This window comes from Pongo abelii, chromosome 6 (assembly GCF_028885655.2).
Source record: "Pongo abelii isolate AG06213 chromosome 6, NHGRI_mPonAbe1-v2.0_pri, whole genome shotgun sequence".
Taxonomy (NCBI): Eukaryota; Metazoa; Chordata; class Mammalia; order Primates; family Hominidae; genus Pongo; species Pongo abelii.
In genome coordinates this window covers 40,112,691-40,131,888 of record NC_071991.2, presented here as the reverse complement: position 1 = coordinate 40,131,888, position 19,198 = coordinate 40,112,691, and the positions used below count along the sequence as shown (strand labels likewise).

Below are 19,198 nucleotides of genomic sequence, written 5' to 3'. Positions count from 1 at the left end.
ATGCCATTCTCATGCCTCAGCCTCCCGAGTAGCTGGGACTACAGGCACCCGCTACCACACCTGACTAATTTTTTGTATTTTTAGTAGAGACAGGGTTTCACCATGTTAGCCAGGATGGTCTCGATCTCCTGACCTCGTGATCCACCCGCCAGGGCCTCCCAAAGTGCTGGGATTACAGGCGTGAGCCATCATGCCTGGCAAGGAAAGAAGATGTTTTAAACAAATCATGCTGAAATAATTAGAAGTCTACCTGGGAAAAATTGAACATTTATACTCACCTCACACCATTTACAAAAACTAAAATTTGAGATGGATCATATATCTAAATAGAAACTCTAAAACCGTAATGCTTTTAGAAGATAACAGAGGTGAGTATTTTTATGAGTTGAGGGTAGCAAAATTTTCCTAGTTTGGTCACAGAAAGCAATACCCATGAAAGAAAAAAAGTGATGAATTAGGCCAGGCACGGTGGTTCACGCCTGTAATCCTAGCATTTTAGGAGGTTGAGGTGGGTGGATCACCTGAGGTCAGGAATGCAAGACCAGCCTGGCCAACATGGTAAAACCCTGTCTCTACTAAAAATACAAAAATTAGCTGGGTGCGATGGTACATGTCTGTAATCCCAGCTACTTGGGGGTCTGAGGCAGGAGAATTGCTTGAACCTGGGAGGCGAAGGTTGCAGTAAGTCGAGATCATGGCACTGCATTCCAGCCTGGCAACAGAGCGAGACTCTGTCTCAAAAAAAAAAAAAAAAAGAAAAAGTGGTGAATTAGAGCCTATTAAAAATTAAAAGCTCTTGGATGCCAAGAAGAAACTCCCTACCTCATGAGGCTGACTCCAGCACTGCCAAAATAATAATAAATTAAAACCTCTCCTCACTGAACTATCGCTTAAAGGAAAATATTTGCAGAACATGTGTCTGACAAAGGACTGGTATCCAGGGTGTATAAATAATCCCACATTTAAATAATAAAAAGCCAAGCAGACCAACTGAAAAATGAGCAAGATTTGATCAGCCCATCAGAAAAATAACAACAAAAATCATGGATAACCAAGAGACCAAAAGTGGCAAGGGAGTGGGCCCACCGACTCTCTAGTTGTGGGACCAGTGGAGACCACTGTGGGAAGATGTCCGGCAGCTTCTTATCAAACAATACAGACTTACCCCATGGGTCTGCAATTCCTCTCCTGAGAAAAACGAAAACTCATCTACACAAACTAATGTACTGAGAATACATCACAGCTTTATTCACAGTAGCCAAAAACAGGTAACAACTCAAATAAATTTCCATCAACAGGTGAATTGTGATCCATCCATACAATGAACTAGTTTTGGACAATGAAAAAGAAGAAACGCTGATACAGAAAACATTTGCCATGGTGGCTCGAGCCTGTGATCTTGCACTTTGGGAGACCGAGGTGGGCGGATCACCTGAGGTCAGGAGTTTGAGACCACAACATTGATGAATATTAAAAAATGGCAGAAAACATTTGCCACGGTGGCTCATGCCTGTAATCCCAGCACTTTGGGAGGTCAAGGCTGCAGTGAGCCCTTTCCAATCCAAGGCTGCCCGCCTCGGCCTCCCAAAGTGCTGAGATTACAGGCATGAGCCACCGTGCCCAGCCTTTTGTTTATTTATTTACTTATTTTGAGGCAACGTTTCACTCTGTTGCCCAGGTTGGAGTGCGGTGGCACCATCATAGCTCACTGCAGCCTTGAACGCCTAGCCTCAAGCAATCCTCCTGCCTCAGCCTTCTGAGTATCTGGAACTACGCGTGTGCACCACCATAGCCGGCTAATTTCTTTTTATTTTTATAGAGATGGGGTTGCCCAGGCTGGTCTTAAATTCCTGGCATCAAGCAATCCTCCTGCCTCAGCCTCCCAAAGTGCTGGAATTACAGGCGAGAGCCACTGCCCCCGGCCCTGCATATTTTTTATTGAAATAAAAATCTGTAAACACTAAACTCTAGTTAATGATATGAGTGCTGAGGTATTTGGGGGAAAGTGCACTGTAATCTACATTTACTTTAACATACATCAAGAGAAAAAATGATGAATTTATGACTGGAGAGAATGATGGATAGATATAGCAGTGTTGTTGGTGGACTTGAAGTGGGAGGTCTAAGGGCATTCACTGCAAAATTCTATCAGCTTTTCTGTAGGTTTGAACATTTTTTTTTGTTTTTTGTTTGTTTGGTTTTGAGAGGGAGTCTTGCACTGTCTCCCAGGCGGAGTGCAGTGGTGCAATCTCGGCTCACTGCAACCTCCGCCTCCCAGGTTCAAGTGATTCTCCTATCTCAGCCTTCTCGAGTAGCTGGGTTACAGGCACGTGCTACCATATCGACTAATTGTTGTATTTTTAGTAGAGATGGGGTTTCGCCATGTTGGCCAGGCTGGTCTCAAACTCCTGACCTCAGTTGATCTGCCAGCCTCGGCCTCCCACAGTGCTGGGATTACAGGTGGGAGCCACATGCCCGGCCTGAACATTTTCATAATAAAATGCTGGAGGAAATCATCACCGAGGAGGATGTTTTTTGAGCTGCACCTCCCTGGGGAGGGTGCCATGGGCACAGGGTCTGCTGGGGAAGGTCAGCGCTCAGGGAGAAGGGGAGGGAGAAATTAGGAGGTGATGGAGGAGAGATAAGGTTGAGGGACACCCTGGGAGGCACTGGCTAAAGAGAATGCTTTGAAGCTGCCCAGCGGACACTCCCTTGTTCCCAATCAGAGCCCAAAGGAAAAAACACATTCCACGTTTAAAACTACCCCTGGGATCAGCCACCTCCCTCCAGGACCTACTGGGAGCCACCATTGCAGCCAACCAGAGCCAAGAAGGAGCCAGCCTCCTCTCTATAATGACAGGCAAGGGGCATGAGACAGGCTGACCATGGAAGAAGCCTAGTGGTTAGGAAATGGGCATTCTCTGAGGGCAAGGGAGCAGGGAGCTACCAAGAAAACCACTCCTAAAATTGGGGTACCTGTGAGGAGAGAAACTGACATATCTTTCCCTGGGAGGGGGTCTTAACATGAGACGAAAGGGTCTGGGGCATGGAGGGGGCTGAGGAGAGTGGACATGGATGTTGAGTGGCAGGGACACTCCCTGGAGACCCCTGTCCCCAAGGAGCTAGGAAGATGGGCCCACCAGTGCTCACCCACCCTGGGCTGGTGCTGAGGGTTGTTGATGCTGGGATCTGTGTGCCTTCATGGGAGATGCTCCAGTAAGTGGGGATCCCACTGCTGCTGTAGGGGTATCCTTGGTGCAGATCCTTTGGTTGCAGCAACATTGCAGCCTCCACTGTCCCCTCTGAGTCTGCAGGTGGTGAGCTAAACTGGGTGATGGCAGTGGCCTGATTGAGCAAGAAAGCCTGCCATCAACTCCCTAAGGGGCAGGGAAGGAAGGAAGCAAAGAGGATACTGACCACAGACCCCTCCCACAGAGTTCTGGCAGGGCACAGAGAGAGGGAAACATAAGATCCACATTTGAACTCAGCCAATTAGCCAAGAAATTCATGACACCAAGAAGGCTGCTGTCCATGACAGTGAACTGTCTCTGATGGAGGTGATCACAGGTACATGCAAATAGATATCTCTCTGTCTACACCTGGGCCTAGTGTCAAGCCAGTAACTGTTACATGAAATAGTTGTTAATTGTGTTATGCTTTTATTGATAAGATGACAATTATCAATGACTGTGATCTCAAACGTGATGTGTGTAGAAACAGGGGTGTGAGTTAAGGAATGGCGATAACTGCTTTTACTCCCATGATATCGTTCTCCCAAGGTGAGTCTTTAGAAATGGATGCTTTTGTTGGATTGGCTTCTTCCCTGTTTATTTGGGGGGAACTGTTTTAGAAAAGAGGTTATACTTTCTTGTAAGTCCTGGGGCCGGCATCTGTGCTTCGTAGCCCTCTTGGCAGCTTTAGGAATTCTCAGATTTGACATTGGCACAGCAGCCCTTGCAGAGAGACAGCCCAGGACCGCTTGTCCCCTGTTCTTGGGTCTGGCAGCCTGTGACTGGCCTGGTGTCCCCCATGCAACCTCACAGAACAGAGTCAGGGTCACAGCACTGTTATGGCTGCACCATGATCTGGCAATCATTCTGAGAATTGTGGGTGACCACAGGAACATGCAGCAGCCTTTTATTTCAAATAAGCTCCAATAAGCTCATTGCTTGGAAAGAGTAAACTGTGGGGTCTGCAGCTCGGAGGAGACATTCTGGACTCCTTCACTCACTGTCAGAGAGCAGGCTATCTGGGAGCATCGAGTTTGATTGCTTTTTGTAGTCTAATTTTTTTTTTTTTTTGAGATGAGGACTCGCTCTTGTCCCCCAGGCTGGAGTGCAATCTCAGCTCACTGCAACCTCTACCTCCTGGGTTCAAGTGATTCTCCTGCCTCAGCCTCCTGAGTAGCTGGGATTACAGGCATAAGCCACTGTGCCTGGCCCTAATGTTTTATTATATTTTATTATTCAATGATTTTACTGAAAGCTATCATAGTTTAAAAGTTTTATGAGCATCATCTCTTAACAGACAACTGTCTTGCAAATAGAAAAATAAATAAATGTAAACAAAATTACTGGATTGATTCTTTGAATAGCCAAGGAAACTTTGTGGTTGTGTTATAAAATTACATGTGACAAAATAAGTTGAAATTCTGAAGGCTGTTTTCTCTGGGCTGGTGCTTGGCAGTCTCCCCAGCACATTCATGAATGTCATGTCAGTACTCCAGGCTGTCTCCACATTTTAGAAATTCCAAAATCGATTTGAGATTTGTAACTACATTCTATAAGAAGGCTCCTGTGAGAGTAGAGTCAAACAAAGGACTTTCTAGAAGCTTGAGAATAATGCCCTTCTCCCAGCCCTCCCCACACACCTGTCTCATGAAGTCAGGAGGGTGAGACTTACAGGCATTGATCATCTGGAGACTTCTGAAGGCAGGAGCAGGGTAAGAATCGAAGCAGAGTGCAAAGAGAATGAGAAGTACTGTCCCCTAGAGACAAGGACTCACTCCGATTTGAGTCTTGCATTTCTCACTGGGCACAGGAGAGGCCCTGGTGCTACTCTGGCCTAAAATGATGGAGCATAGGGTGTAGCCAGTGGAGCAGAGGACCTGCTGTCCCATGGAGGGCCTCCAGGCTGAGCAAAGGGCTCCCCAAATAGAAAAGAGCTGGAGGTACACACGTCTCAAGGGGCCCATGGGCCGTGGCTGCTGTATTCTGGTGAAGGGGGTCCTCCACATGAAAGAGATCAGCCCCCCAAATAAAACTATGCATGGTCACATAGCAAGCCCCCTGCCAGCTGAGACTGCTGCATCTCCTACCCTCTAACAGTGTCAGTGACAGATGGGGTACAACCAGGCAGGAACCAGAATCATCCCCTCTTCAGCCACAACATTGCTGGGCCCCTGGTGGATGAGAGACCCTGAGGGGGTAAGACATTGGAAAAAAGACAGAGAGGATGAGATTGCATATCACCCCTCACAGACACATGCACATTAACTCTTCTCCAAGACACAAGTCTGAGCTGAACGGCAGTGGGAGCAGAAGTGGGGACCTCTGAATAAGTATAAAAATGGATTTTCTTAATTGTCTGGATTAGTGAAAATGACCAAAAAGCAATGGCCATGACTTAGAGATATGTGTGTTCCCATTACCTAATGATACCATCTGCTATAAATTTCTTAGCAGGTATTGTACCAATAAAAGCATTATTAGAAGCCATTAGAACAATGACTAAAATAATTATGGTATAAATCCTAGGACTTAGTGAGTTGGGCAGCCTACCAGGGTCTTATCTACACTGTAAAAACAAAACCTCTTACCCTGCTCTGAGTTACTAAAATGGAAACTGAAGACTTCTTTCTCCACTCCTGAATCTGAGCCACATCACAAAGTGGGACCCCTTGAAGCAAGGTGACCCTGGGGCATGTCCACAGAAATGGGCTGTGACTCTCTCTCCTAGGTGTTTCCAGAGGTGCTTGCAAGACGGCTGTGCTCTGGGGAAAGGGGAATGAGCAAAGACCCAGAGAAACCTCCGTGGACCACAAATCAGAGAGGAGCAGGTGGAGGTTGAAGTAGGTGGTGCTGTAGTGGGCCCAGTGTTCTGCAAACCCACCTTCGGTTATTTCCCAAATTCTTCATACATGTCCGGAATAGACATACTTGGTTACTTGCCAGAAACTCTGCATTAGGGGCCAATGAGCTAGAGCTCTTCAGCTAAACTGGTTATGTGTATGTAACATCTATATCTATGTTGCTATATATGTCTATATGATCATATATACATGTTGCACGTATATATTTGTGCATGTATATCCATGTGACCAAAGAAATAGAAAGATCGATTTGACCTTTTGGAGACACAAAATTTAAAAATACAATGCATTTGTTGGAAGGAATCTAGTATATAAGAAATGTGTAATGTTCAGGGGAATTAATCAACACCAGCTGTGGTTTGTGTCATGTTTTAAACTTAATGATATCTGTAGATCCAATGGATGGCAGAAATAGAAATGAATATTGTCCATATTTAATGATGAGGAACTTAAAGCTTTCCCACTAAGATCAGGAACAAAGCAAGGATGTTCCCTCTCACCACTCTTTTTCAACTTTGTACTGGACAACCTGGCTAATGCAATAAGACAAGGAAAGAAAACAAAAGGTATACAGGGTGACTTTTTTTTTTTGAGAGTCTTGCTGTGTCACCCGGGCTGGAGTGCAGTGGCATGATCCCAGCTCACCACAACCTCCGGCTCGCGGATTCAAGCGATTCTCCTGCCTAAATCTCCCAGGTAGCTGGGACCACAGGTGCCCACCACCACGCCCGGCTAATTTTTTTTTGTATTTTTAGTAGAGATGGGGTTTCACTATGTTGGCCAGGCTGGTCTTGAACTCCTGATCTCGTGACCCATCCACCTCAGCCTCTCAAAGTGCTGGGAATTACAGGCATGAGCCACCGTGCCCAGCCAGGATGACTTTTTAAAAAAGAAATAAGGCCAGGTGCAATGCCTCATGCCTGTAATCCCAGCAATTTGGGAGGCCAAGGTGAGCAGATCACCTGAGGTGAGGAGTTCAAGAACAGCCTGGCCAACATGGTGAAACCCCATCTCTATTAAAAACACAAAAATGAGCCAGGCGTGGTGGCGGGTGCCTGTAATCTCAGCTACTCTGCAGGCTGAGGTGGGAGGATCGCTTAAACCTGGCAGGTGGAGGTTGCAGTGAGCAGAGATTGTGCCACTGCCCTCCAGCCTGGGCAACAGAGCAAGACTCCATCTCAAAATAAATAAATAATAAAAACTAAAAAAGAAATAAAACTTTTTAAAGATGGCATGATTTTCTATGTAGTGAATAACAAAAACAAAAACAAAACCTCCTGAAGCTAATAAAAAATTATAGCAAGGTTGTAGGATACCAGGTTAATGTATAAAAGTCAAATTGCTTTCTTATATACCAGTAATGAACAATTGAATTTTTTAAGAGACAGGGTCTGACTTTGTTGTTGCCCAGGCTGGAATGCAGTGGTGTGATCATAGCTCAGTGTAATCTCAAACTCCTTGGCTCAACCAATCCTCCCCTCAGTCTCCCAAGTAGCTAGGACTACAGGTGGATGCTACCAAGCCCAACTAAGTTTTAATTTTTTCTGTAGAGACAGGGTCTTGCTATTTGCCCAGGCTGATCTTGAACTCCTGGCCTTAAGCAAGCCTCCCAAGTAGGCCTTCCAAAGCACTGGGATTACAGGTGTAAGCCACTGCACTTGGCCTGAAATTTTAAATTAAAAAGACAGCATTCATATTAGCACCAAAAAAAAGGGGGGAAAGAGGAAATAGGTATAAATCTAAGAAATATGTACAAGTTCTATATGAGAAAAACCATATAACTCTGATGAAAGAAATCACAGAACTAGATAAATGGAGAGATACCCCATGTTCATGGACAGAAAGAGTCACTATTGTCAGGATGTCAGTCCTTCCCAATTAGATCTATATATTTAATGAAATCAAAATCAAAATCCCAGCAAATTACTTTTTAGATATAAACAAACTAATTATAAAGTTTATGCAGAAAGGCAAAAGACCCAGGATAGCCAACACAGTATTGAAAAAGAAGAACACAGTCGGAAAACCGATACTGCCTGACTTCGAGACTTACTGTAAAGCTAGGTGGGGTACAGTGGCTCATGCCTGTAATCCTGTAAACCTGTGCTCATGCCTGTAAAGTGCGGTGGCACTTTGGGAGGCCAAGGCAGGTGGATCGCCTGAGGTCAGGAGTTCGAGACCATGGTGAAACTCTGTATCTACTAAAAATACAAAAAATTAGCTGGGCGTGGTGGCAGGTGCCTGTAATCTCAGTTACTCTGGAGGCTGAGGCAGGAGAATCGCTTGAACCTGGGAGGCAGAAGTTGCAGTGAGCCAAGATTGTGCCACCGTACTCCAGCCCGGGTGACAGAGCAAGACTATCTCAAAAAAAAGAGACTTACTATAAAGCTACAATATTAGTGAAAGAATAGACAATAGATCAATGGAACAGAATATAGAGCCCAGAAATAGACCCACACAAATATAGTCAACTGATCTTTGACACAAGAGCAAAGACAATATAATGGAGCAAAGATAGTCTTTTAAACAATTGGTGTTGGGGCACGGTGGCTCACCCCTGTAATCCCAGCACTTTGGGAGGCCAAGGCAGGGGGGTCACTTGAGGTCAGGAGTTTGAGACCAGACTGGCCAACATAGCAAACCCTGTCTCTACTAAAAATACAAAAATTAGCTGGGCGTGATGGTGAGTGCTTGTAATCCCAGCAAGAGGCTAAGGTAGGAGAACCACTTTAATCTGGGAGGCGGAGGTTGCAGTGAGCCAAGATTGTGCCACTGCACTCCAGCCTGGGCGACAGAGTGAGACTCTGTTTCAAAAAACAAACAAACAAAAACAAATGGTGTTAGAACAACTGGACATCCATATGCCAAAAAAAAAAAAAAAAGAATCTAGATAGATAGACAGATATCTTATACTTTTCACAAAAATTAACTCAAAATGAATCATAGACCTAAATATAAAACACAAAACTATAAAACTCCTAGATGATAACATGGGAGAAAACCTATATGACTTTGGGTATGGTAATGATTCTTTAGATATAACACCAAAAGTATGAACCATGGAAGAAATAATTAATAAGCTGGACTTCATTAAAACTAAAAATATTTGCTCTGTGAAAGACATTATTAAGAAAATGAAAAGACAAGCAACACACTGGGAGAAAATATTTGCAAAACACGTATTTGATAGAAGGCTTGTATCCAAAATATGGAAAGAACTTCTATAGAAATAAAATATAATATAGAAATATAATAGGCCGGGCGTGGTGGCTCATGCCTGTAATCCCAGCACTTTGGGAGGCCAAGGCCGGCGGATGACCTGAGGTCGGGAGTTCGAGACCAGCCTGACCAACATGGAGAAAATCCATCTTTACTAAAAATACAAAATTAGCCAGGTATGGTGGTACATGCCTGTAATCCCAGCTACTCAGGAGGCCAAGGCAGGAGAATCACTTGAACCTGGGAGGCAGAGGTTGCAGTGAGCCGAGATCCCATCATTGCACTCCAGCCTGGGCAACAAGAGCGAAACTCTGTCTCAAAAAAAAAAAAAAAAAAAGGCAAAAGATCAGGACACCTCACCAAGAAGATATACAGATGTCAAGTAAGCATATGAAAGGATGCTTAACATCATATACCATTAGGGAGATGCAAATTGAAACAGCAATGATATACCACTACACCCCTGTTAAAATGGGCAAAATCCAAAACACTGACAATACCAAATGATGGTGAGGATGTGTAGCATCAATAGCTCTCATTCATTGCTAGTGGGAATGCGAAATGGGGACAGCCACATGGAAGACAGTTTGGCAGTTTCTTTAAAATCTAAACATATTCTTACCATATGTTCCAGCAATTGCGTTCCTCGGTATTTACCCAAATGAATTGAAAACTATGTCCAGACACAGAAAACCTGCACACAAATGTTCATGGCAGCTTTATTCATAGTTGCCAAAGCCTGCAAGTAACCAAGTTATTCTTCAGTAGGTGAATGAATAAACAAACTGCGATACAGCCATAAAAGGAAACATTATTCAACAATTAAAGAAAAAAAAGAGCCATCAAGCCATGGCTCTTAATCAAGATCCATGATCAAGCTCTTGATCACCCAAGAACCTGGGTGATCACGCCACTACACTCCAGCCTGGGTGACAGAGCAAGACCCTGTCTCAAAAATTTTTTTTAACTTTTATTTTTTTATTTTTGTTTTTGTTTTTGTTTTTTTGAGACAGAGTCTTGCTCTGTCGCCCAGGCTGGAGTGCAGTGGTGCGATCTTGGCTCACTGCAAGCTCTGCCTCCCGGATTCACGCCATTCTCCTGCCTCAGCCTCCTGAGTAGCTGGGACTACAGGCGCCCGCCACCACGCCCGGCTAATTTTTTGTATTTTTAGTAGAGATGGGGTTTCACCGTGTTAGCCAGGATGGTCTCGATCTCCTGACCTCATGATCCGCCCGCCTCGGCCTCCCAAGGTGTTGGGATTACAGGCGTGAGCCACCGTGCTCGGCTTTTTATTTTGAAATAACTGTAGATTCACACGTAATTATAAGAAATAACACAAAGCCATGAAAAGACATGGAGGAAACTTAAATGCATTTTGGTAATTGAAAGAAACCAGTCTGAAAAGTCTACATACTGTATTATTCCAACAATATGATATTCTGGAAAAGGTAAAATTATGGACATAGTAAAACGATCAGTCAGTGGTTGCTAGGGGTTTGGAAAGAAGAGGGGAGGGATGAATAGGTGGAGTAAAAGGGATTTTTAGGGAAGTCAAACTATTCTGTATGATACTATAATGGTAGGTACCTGACATTATGTATTTGTTAAAACCCATAGAACCATACAACACAAAGAGTGAACCTTAAGGTAAATTGTGAACTTTAGTCAATAATGTATCAATATTGGTTTATCAGTTGTAACAAATGTAGCACACTAATGCAAGATGTTAACAATAGGAAGCCATATGTGTAGTAGGGAGAGGGAATACATGGGAAATCTGTACTACCTGTTCAATTTTTCTATAAACCTAAAACAGAAAATCTATTAACAAAATATCAGCTTTCCACTGTAGCTCATTCCTGTAATCTCAGTACTTTCCAAGGCTGAGGCTGGAAGGTTGCTTCAGTCCAGGTGTTTGAGGCTGCCATGAGCTATGGGTCCCACCACTACACTCCAGCCTGGGTGACAGAGCAAGATCTTGCTTAAAAAAAAAAAAATTGTATTCTCACCACCAACATATGAGAGTGCTTCTTTCCCAACAGCCTCACCAACAGAGTGCGCTGTCATATTTTTACAATTTTTAATCTGATGTGTGGATGTAGTTTTCATTTGCAGTTATTTAATTTTGAGTGACATTGAACATCTTTTCACATATTTATGCCTTTTTATGTATGTGGGAATTGTCTGTTTATAGCTTTTGCCCATTTTTCTATCAGATTGTTGGTCTTATTTTCGCCTAATTTTTTTTTTTTTTTGAGACAGGGTCTCACTCTGTTGCCCACGCTGGAGTAGAAAGGATAAATGGATACATATGTGATAAAGCAAGTAGAATATAAAATATAAGTCTTTTCAACTTTTCTATGTGTTTGAGAATGTCCATAATAAGATGATGGAGGAAAAAGTTTTTGATCCAGCAGTTTGAGACGCCATCATGATCAGGTACTAAATTTTCATGTGAATTTGGGTCTGTTCCTGTACTTTCTTTTTTTTTTTTTTAAGACAGAGTCTCACTCTGTCACCCAGGCTGGAGTGCAGTGGTGCAACCTCTGCTCACTACAACTTCCGCCTCCTGGGTTCAAGTGATTCTCCTGTCTCAGCCTCCTGAGTAGCTGGGACCATAGGTGCGTGCCACCACACCCAGCTAATCTTTGTATTTTTAGTAGAGACGAGAGTTTCACCATGTTGGCCAGGCTGGTCTCAAACTCCAGGCCTCAAGTGATCTACCCGCCTTGGCCTCCCAAAGTGCTGGGATTACAGGCGTGAGCCACCGCGCCCGGCTCTCTACTTTCTTTTCTATTCCACTGGTAATCATTCTAGTACCACACTTTTCATTTTAAAGGCCTTTGTAGCATGTTTTAATGTTTGGTGTGGCTAGCTGGCTCTTGTAGCTTCTCTTTTTCAGTGGTTTCCTGGCTATTGTTTCCTTCTAATTTTTCTGTATGAACTTTAAAATAACTTGTTTATATTCGGGGCCGGGCATGGTGGCTCACACCTGTAATCCCAGTACTTTGGGAGGCCGAGGCAGGTGGATCAAAAGGTCAGGAGATCGAAACCATCCTGGCCAACATGGTGAAATCCCGTCTTTACTAAAAATACAAAAATTAGCTGGGCGTGGTGGTGGGTGCCTGTAATCCCAGCTACTTGGGAGGCTGAGCCAGGAGAATGGCTTGAACCCGGGAGGCGGAGGTTACAGTGAGCCAAGATCATGCCACTGCACTCCAGCCTGGTAACGGGGGAAGACTCTGTCTCAAAAAAATAAATAATTAAATAAAATAACTTGTTTATATTCATAATTGGTGTTTTTGTTGGAATTGTGTTAAATTTGTAAATTTGCTTAGAGAAAACTGACATCATAATGATGTTGACTTGTCTGTCCAAGAACAAGGGACAAATGTCTTCCATTTATTCATACCTAGCCTTGTATCTTACAGGCTTATATAGGTTTTGCACATTTTATTTTATTTTTATTTATTTATTTTTTGAGATGGAGTCTTGCTGTGTCACCCAGGCTGGAGTGCAGTGGTACAATCTTGGCTCATTGCAACCTCCGCCTCCCAGGTTCAAGTGATTCTCCTTCCTCAGCCTCCTGAGTAGCTGGGATTACAGGCGCCCGCTACCACACCAGGCCAATTTTTGTATTTTTAGTAGGGACGGATTTTGCCATGTTGGCCAGGCTGATCTCAAACTCCTGACCTCAAGTGATCTGCTGGCCTCAACCTCCCAAAGTGCTGGGATTACAGGCATGAGCCACTGCACCCAGCCAGGTTTTGCACATTTTAGGTTTATTCCTAAGTATTTGACCTTTTTGGGCTGTTACATATAGAGTGTTTGCTACCACTGTATACTCTGACTGGTTGAGATTTGTGTATATGTAGGGCATTATTGATTCCTGTGTGTCAATTTTATTTATTTATTTATTTTTAATGTTTTCCACGCTGTTTTATGGTACTGAACTGTGTGTTAATTTTATAACCCAGTTATGTTCGTGAATTCTTTTGTCTCAGTAACTTTATCATTGACTCTCCAAACACAATTTTAATCCTAAACTTAACTTTCACTGTAATTCTAGCCTAACAAGACCCTAACTAGCATCAACCCAAAAGCTAAGTCTGTCATTGATTTTAATCCTAACCCTATTTCTATCCCTAATCATAAATCTAACCATAACATTAAGCCTGACTCAAGCCTAATCTAACATTTACCTTAGACCTAACCCTAGTCAAACCCCAAAGTTACCACCTATATTAAATAAAACATAACCTTACCAAAACAGAATATAAATCTTAATCCAAGAGCTCTCTCTAAGCCTAACTCCTGACCCTAACAACAAATAGCTCCACTAATAAACTTTATCCTAATTATAACAATAACCCACATCCATACTCTAATCCTAATTTTGAATTTAACATAAATTCACTGTCACTAACAATACTCTAACCACACCCAATCCCCAAATTAGCATTAATTCTAAACCTTAACACTAAGCCTAACCCAAATGTAATTTAATCCTAACCTGAACTTCAAACCTAAAACTAACCCTAACCTTAAATCTAACCCTAAACTAACTGTAACCCTAACTCTAACTCCAGCTCTGAGAATCAACTTTACCTCAACTCTACCCCATTAACCTAAACACTAACGATATCCTTAACTCTAACCCTAAGTCTAAATGTAATCCTCACGCCAACTAAATATTAAGTCTAACCATAATCATAAATATAATCATATTGCCAAAACTAATTCAAATTTAACTCTAACACCAAATTTAGCCCTAACCCAATACTAATTCTAACTCTAATATTTGAACTAACCCCAAATATTACCTTACTATAGTCATGAACTTCACCAAATTGCCAACTCTAACCCTAACTCCAACACTATCGTTAACCTTCAATTTAACTGTTAATAATATCACTAAACCTCGGCACTAATCTTTACCCTCATATTAACTCTATCATTAAGCAAACCCTGGATTAACAAAACTCATATGTAAACCCTTACTCTAATTCTAATTCTAACCCCAACTCTACAACTAAAAACAACTCTAGTCCTAATGCTCATTTTAATAACCCTAAGCCCAGTGCCAACTCTAGCACTAAATTTATCCTGAAACCTAATACTAACCCCAAAACAAGAAACAGAGCTCTAATTTGAATAAATAATCCAATTCGAAATCTGTCACTTTTTTTTTTTTTCTTTTTTTGAGATAGAGTCTCGCCCTGTCACCCAGGCTGGAGGGCAATGGTGTGATCTCGGCTCACTGCAAGCTCCAGCTCCCGGGTTCAAATGATTCTCCTGCCTCAGCCTCCCGAATAGCTGGGATTACAGGTGCCTGGCACCACACCCAGGTATTTTTTGTATTTTTAGTAGAGACAGGGTTTCACCATGTTGGCCAGGATGGTCTTGAACAACTGACCTTGTGATCCGCCCTCCTTGGCCTCCCAAAGTGCTGGGATTACAGGCGTGAGCCACTGCACCCGGCCACTGTTTTTATATTTTACTGTCTAATCAGATTCAAAGACCTGTGTCATCTGACAGGCACATTTCCCTCTAATTTGCTATGAATATTAAAATTCTAAAGAGAAATCATGTGATGGTTTTCAGAGAGATTAGTGTCTATTCCAATAAGGCCCCTTCTCTGACACCTGGATCTCATTACCAGATCCTAGGCTGTTTTTTGTCATTTCTGGAACTTGTCCTGAGTATTTGCAGAGTTGGTCAGACTTTGGGGGAGTAACTCATACTAACCCAAACCTATCAGACAAATGTATAATGCAAATCACTGATGTATTGTGAGTGTGGAGTTGTATACAAAATGGACAACCAGCCCATTTGTACAACTAGAACTCTGAAGCACAGCCTGCAGCCACCTATCCAGGAAAACAACCTTTTTTTTTTTTTTTTGAGACAGAGTCTTACTCTGTTGCCCAGGCTGGAGTTCAGTGGCACGATCTCGGCTCAATGCAACCTCCACTTCCCGGGTTCAATCAATTCTCCTGCCTCAGCCTCCTGAGTAGCTGGGATTACAGGCGTCCGCCACCATGCCCGGCTAATTTTTGTATTTTTAGTAGAGATGGGGTTTCACCATGTTGGCCAGACTGGTCTTGAACTCCTGGGTTCAAGTGATCCACCTGCCTCGACCTCCCAAAGTGCTGGGATTGCAGGCGTGAGGCACGAGCCCGGCCACAACCTCTTTTATCTACGGTAACCAGCCTGGGGTGCCGACCTGCTCTAAGTCAAACTTGCAGGAAGCCAGGTGCTATCTCTAGTGACAATCTAGGAAGCTAGTAATTGGCACGGTGGCTCACACCTGTAATCCCAGCACTTTGGGAGGCCGAGGTGGAGGATCTCTTGAGACCAGGAGTTCAAGGCAAGCCTGGGCAACATAGCGAGACCCCATCTCCACAAAAAATTTAAAAATTAGCCAGGTGTGGTGGTGCTCATCTGTACTCCCAGCTACTGAGAAGGCTGAGGCAGGAGGATCACATGAGCCTGGAAATTCAAGGTTACAATAAGCTATGATTGTGTCACTACACTCCAGCCTAGGCAACAGGACAAGCCCTGTCTCAAGAAAAAATTAGCATCTTAACAATTTTCAAGTGCACAGTTCAGTGGTATTAAGTACATTCACATTGATGTGCAATCACTACATCCATCTCCAGAACTTTTTCATCTTCCCAAACTGAATTTCTGTCCCCATTAAACACTAACTCCCCATTTCCCTTCCCCCAGCCCCTGGCAGCCACCATTCTTTCTGTCTGTATTAATCTGATGACTCCAGGTTCCTCATATAAGTGGAATCAGACGATTTCTTTTTGTGACTGGCTTATTTCACTTAGCATAATGTTCTCAGGGTTCATCCATATTGTAGCATGTGTCAGAATATTCATCCTTTTTAAGGCTGAATAATATTCCACTGCGTGTATATACCACATTTTGTTGGTCCATTCATCCATCAATGGACACTTGGCTTGCTTCCACTTTTTAACTATTGTGAATAATGCTGCTATACGTATGGATGTACAAATGTCTCCTCAAGATCCCTTTCAACTCTTTTATACATATACCCAGAATTGGGATTGCTGGATCATATGAGAATTTTTAAAAATTTTTTTTGAGGAACTGACATACTGTATTCTATAGAGGCTACTGCCAAATTTTTATTTTTAACTCCTCTTTTTAAGATCTGTGAAGAGCTTCTGTCTTAGTCCATTTGTGCTGCTATAAAAGAATATCACAGACTTCCAAACACAAAGAAAAGATAAATGTTTGAGGTGAAGAATATCCCAATTACCCTGATTTGATGATTAATATTGTATACTTGCCTGGATGTGGTGGCTCACGCCTGTAATCTCAGTACTTTGGGAGGCGGAGGCAGGTGGATCACTCGAAGTCAGGAGTTTGAGACTAGCCTCGCCAACATGGTGAAACCCTATCTCTACTGAAAATACAAAAATTAGCCAAGCATGGTGGTGGGCGCCTGTAATCCCAGCTACTCAGGAGGCTGAGGCAAGAGAATCGCCTGAGCCAGGGGGGCGGAAGCTGCAGTGAGCCAAGATAGCACCACTGCATTCCAGCTTGGGTGACAGAGTGAGACTCCATCTCAAAAAAACAATTATATACATGTATCAAAATATCATACGTACCCTCCAAATATGTACAACTATGATATATCAAATTAAAAAAGAATAACACAAACTAAATAATTTATAAAGAAAAGAAATTTATTTGTCACAGTTCTGAAGACTGGGAAGTCCAAGATCAAGTTGCCACCATCGGGTGAGGGCCCTCTGCTGTGTCATCTCATGGCAGAAGGCAGAAAGGCAAGACAGCAAGCTAGCCAAGTGCTGCATGAAGCCTCTTTTTTAAGAGCCTTAATCTCATTCACTTATTTATCCCATTTACGTATTCATTCCTTATTAGGAAGGAGCCCTCATAGCGTAATCACCTCTTAAAGGTCCCATCTCTCAATGTCAGCACACTGGCAACATCTGAATTTTGGAGAGGATACATCCAAACCGTAGCATCCTGCTCCATACTCTTCCCAAAACTTATGTCCTTCTCACATACAAAATGCATTCATTTCATTCCAATAGCCCCAAAAGTCTTAACTCCTTCCAGAATCAACTCAAAAGTCTAAAATCAAAAGTCTCATGTAAATCAAATATGAGTGAGACTCAAGGTGTGATTCTTCCTGAGGCAAATTGTTCTCCAGCTGTGAATCTGCGGAATCAAACAAGTACATGTTTCCAAAATACAATAAAGGAACAGGCATAGCATAAACATTCTCATTCCAAATTGCAATAGGAAAGAAGGAAGGAGTAACAGGTCCCAAGTAAGTCCAAAACCCAACAGAATAAATAACATTAAATCTTAAGACTTAATAATATTTGGCTAGGTGTGACAGCTCACCCCTGTAATCCTAGCACTTTGGAGGCCAAGGTGGGAGGATTGCTTGAGTCCAGGAGTTCAAGACCAGCCTGGACAACATAGCGAGAACCCACCTCTACTTTAAAAATAAATAGGTCGGGTGCAGTGGCTCACACCTGTAATTCTAGCACTTTGGGAGGCCAAGGTGGGCAGATCACCTGAGGTTGGGAGTTCGAGCCCAGCCTGACCAACATGGAGAAACCCTGTCTCTACTAAAAATACAAACTTAGCAGGGCATGGTGGTGCATGCCTGTAATCCCAGCTACTCAGGAGGCTGAGGCAGGAGAATCGCTTGAACCCGGAAGGCAGAGGTTGTGGTGAGCTGAGATTGCACATTGCATCCCAGCCTGGGCAACAAGAGCAAAACCCTGTCTTAAAACAAAACAAAACAAAACAAAATTAGCCAGCCATAGTGGCAGGTGCCTGCAATCCCAGCTACTTGGGAGGCTGAGGCAAGAGAATCGCTTGAGCCTGGGAGGTGGAGGTTGCAGTGAGCCGAGATGGCACCACTGCACTCCAGCCTGGGTGACAGAGGGGAAACTCTGTTTCAAAAAAAAAAATTTAAATAAATAAATACATAAATTTTAAGTAAAAAATAAATGTATAACTTAAAAATATTTTTTAAAAATTAAAAAAGAAGAATAATCTTCTTTGACTTCATGTCCTGCCATCTGAACAGAGTGGGGCAGGGGTTAGGCTCCCAAGGCCTTGGGCAGCCCTGACTCCATGGCTTTGCTGGCCACAGACCATGCTCAAGTTTCATGCATTGAATTTTCATGCCCGCTGGTGACTTTACAGGTCTGAGGTCTTGGGGGCAGCCCCACTCCCATGGCTCCATTAAGCATTGCCCTAGTGGATGCTCTCATTTGTGGCTCTCCCCCTGCAGCAAGTCACTACCTGGACCCTGAGGCTCTTTGAGACATCTTTTGGAATGTAGGTGGAGGTAGCTATGCTTCTACAGCTTGTGCACTCTGTGCACCTGCAGAGTTAGCACTATGTGGATGCCACCAAGGCTCACGGCTTGTGTCCTCTTGAGTGGGCAGCCCACTTGTGGTATGGCAACTCAGCCACACCCGAGCCCACCTGAGCCACAGCTGGGGCGGCCAAGGACTGCTGTGCGAGAGTGGGGAACAGAGACCTGAGGTGGCCCTGGACAGCAAGCCCTAAGGTCCCTTGGGCATCTTGGACCCCTCCCTTGAAACTGTTCTGCCCTCAAGGCCTTATCACTCTAAGCCTGTGATGGGTATGGCAGCCCTGAAGATATCTGGAATGCCTTCAAAGTCACTCTCCCATTGTCTGGATGAATAGCGCCTGGCTTCCTTCTAGCCATAATCTCCCGATTAAATGGTTGTTTGGCCACACCCTTAGTTTTCTTTCTTAAACACACTTTTTTATTCTTTCTATTCCGACCAGGCTGGGAATTTTCCAAATCTTTACTTTCTACTTCCCTTTTAATGA

At 43.4% G+C, this 19,198-nt stretch overlaps 1 pseudogene; it reads left to right on the top strand.

The window, feature by feature from the left end:
- Positions 1–18,907, top strand: part of LOC100453811 (uncharacterized) — a 31,603-nt pseudogene extending 12,696 nt beyond the window's left edge.
- The last annotated feature ends 291 nt before the right edge of the window (positions 18,908–19,198 follow it).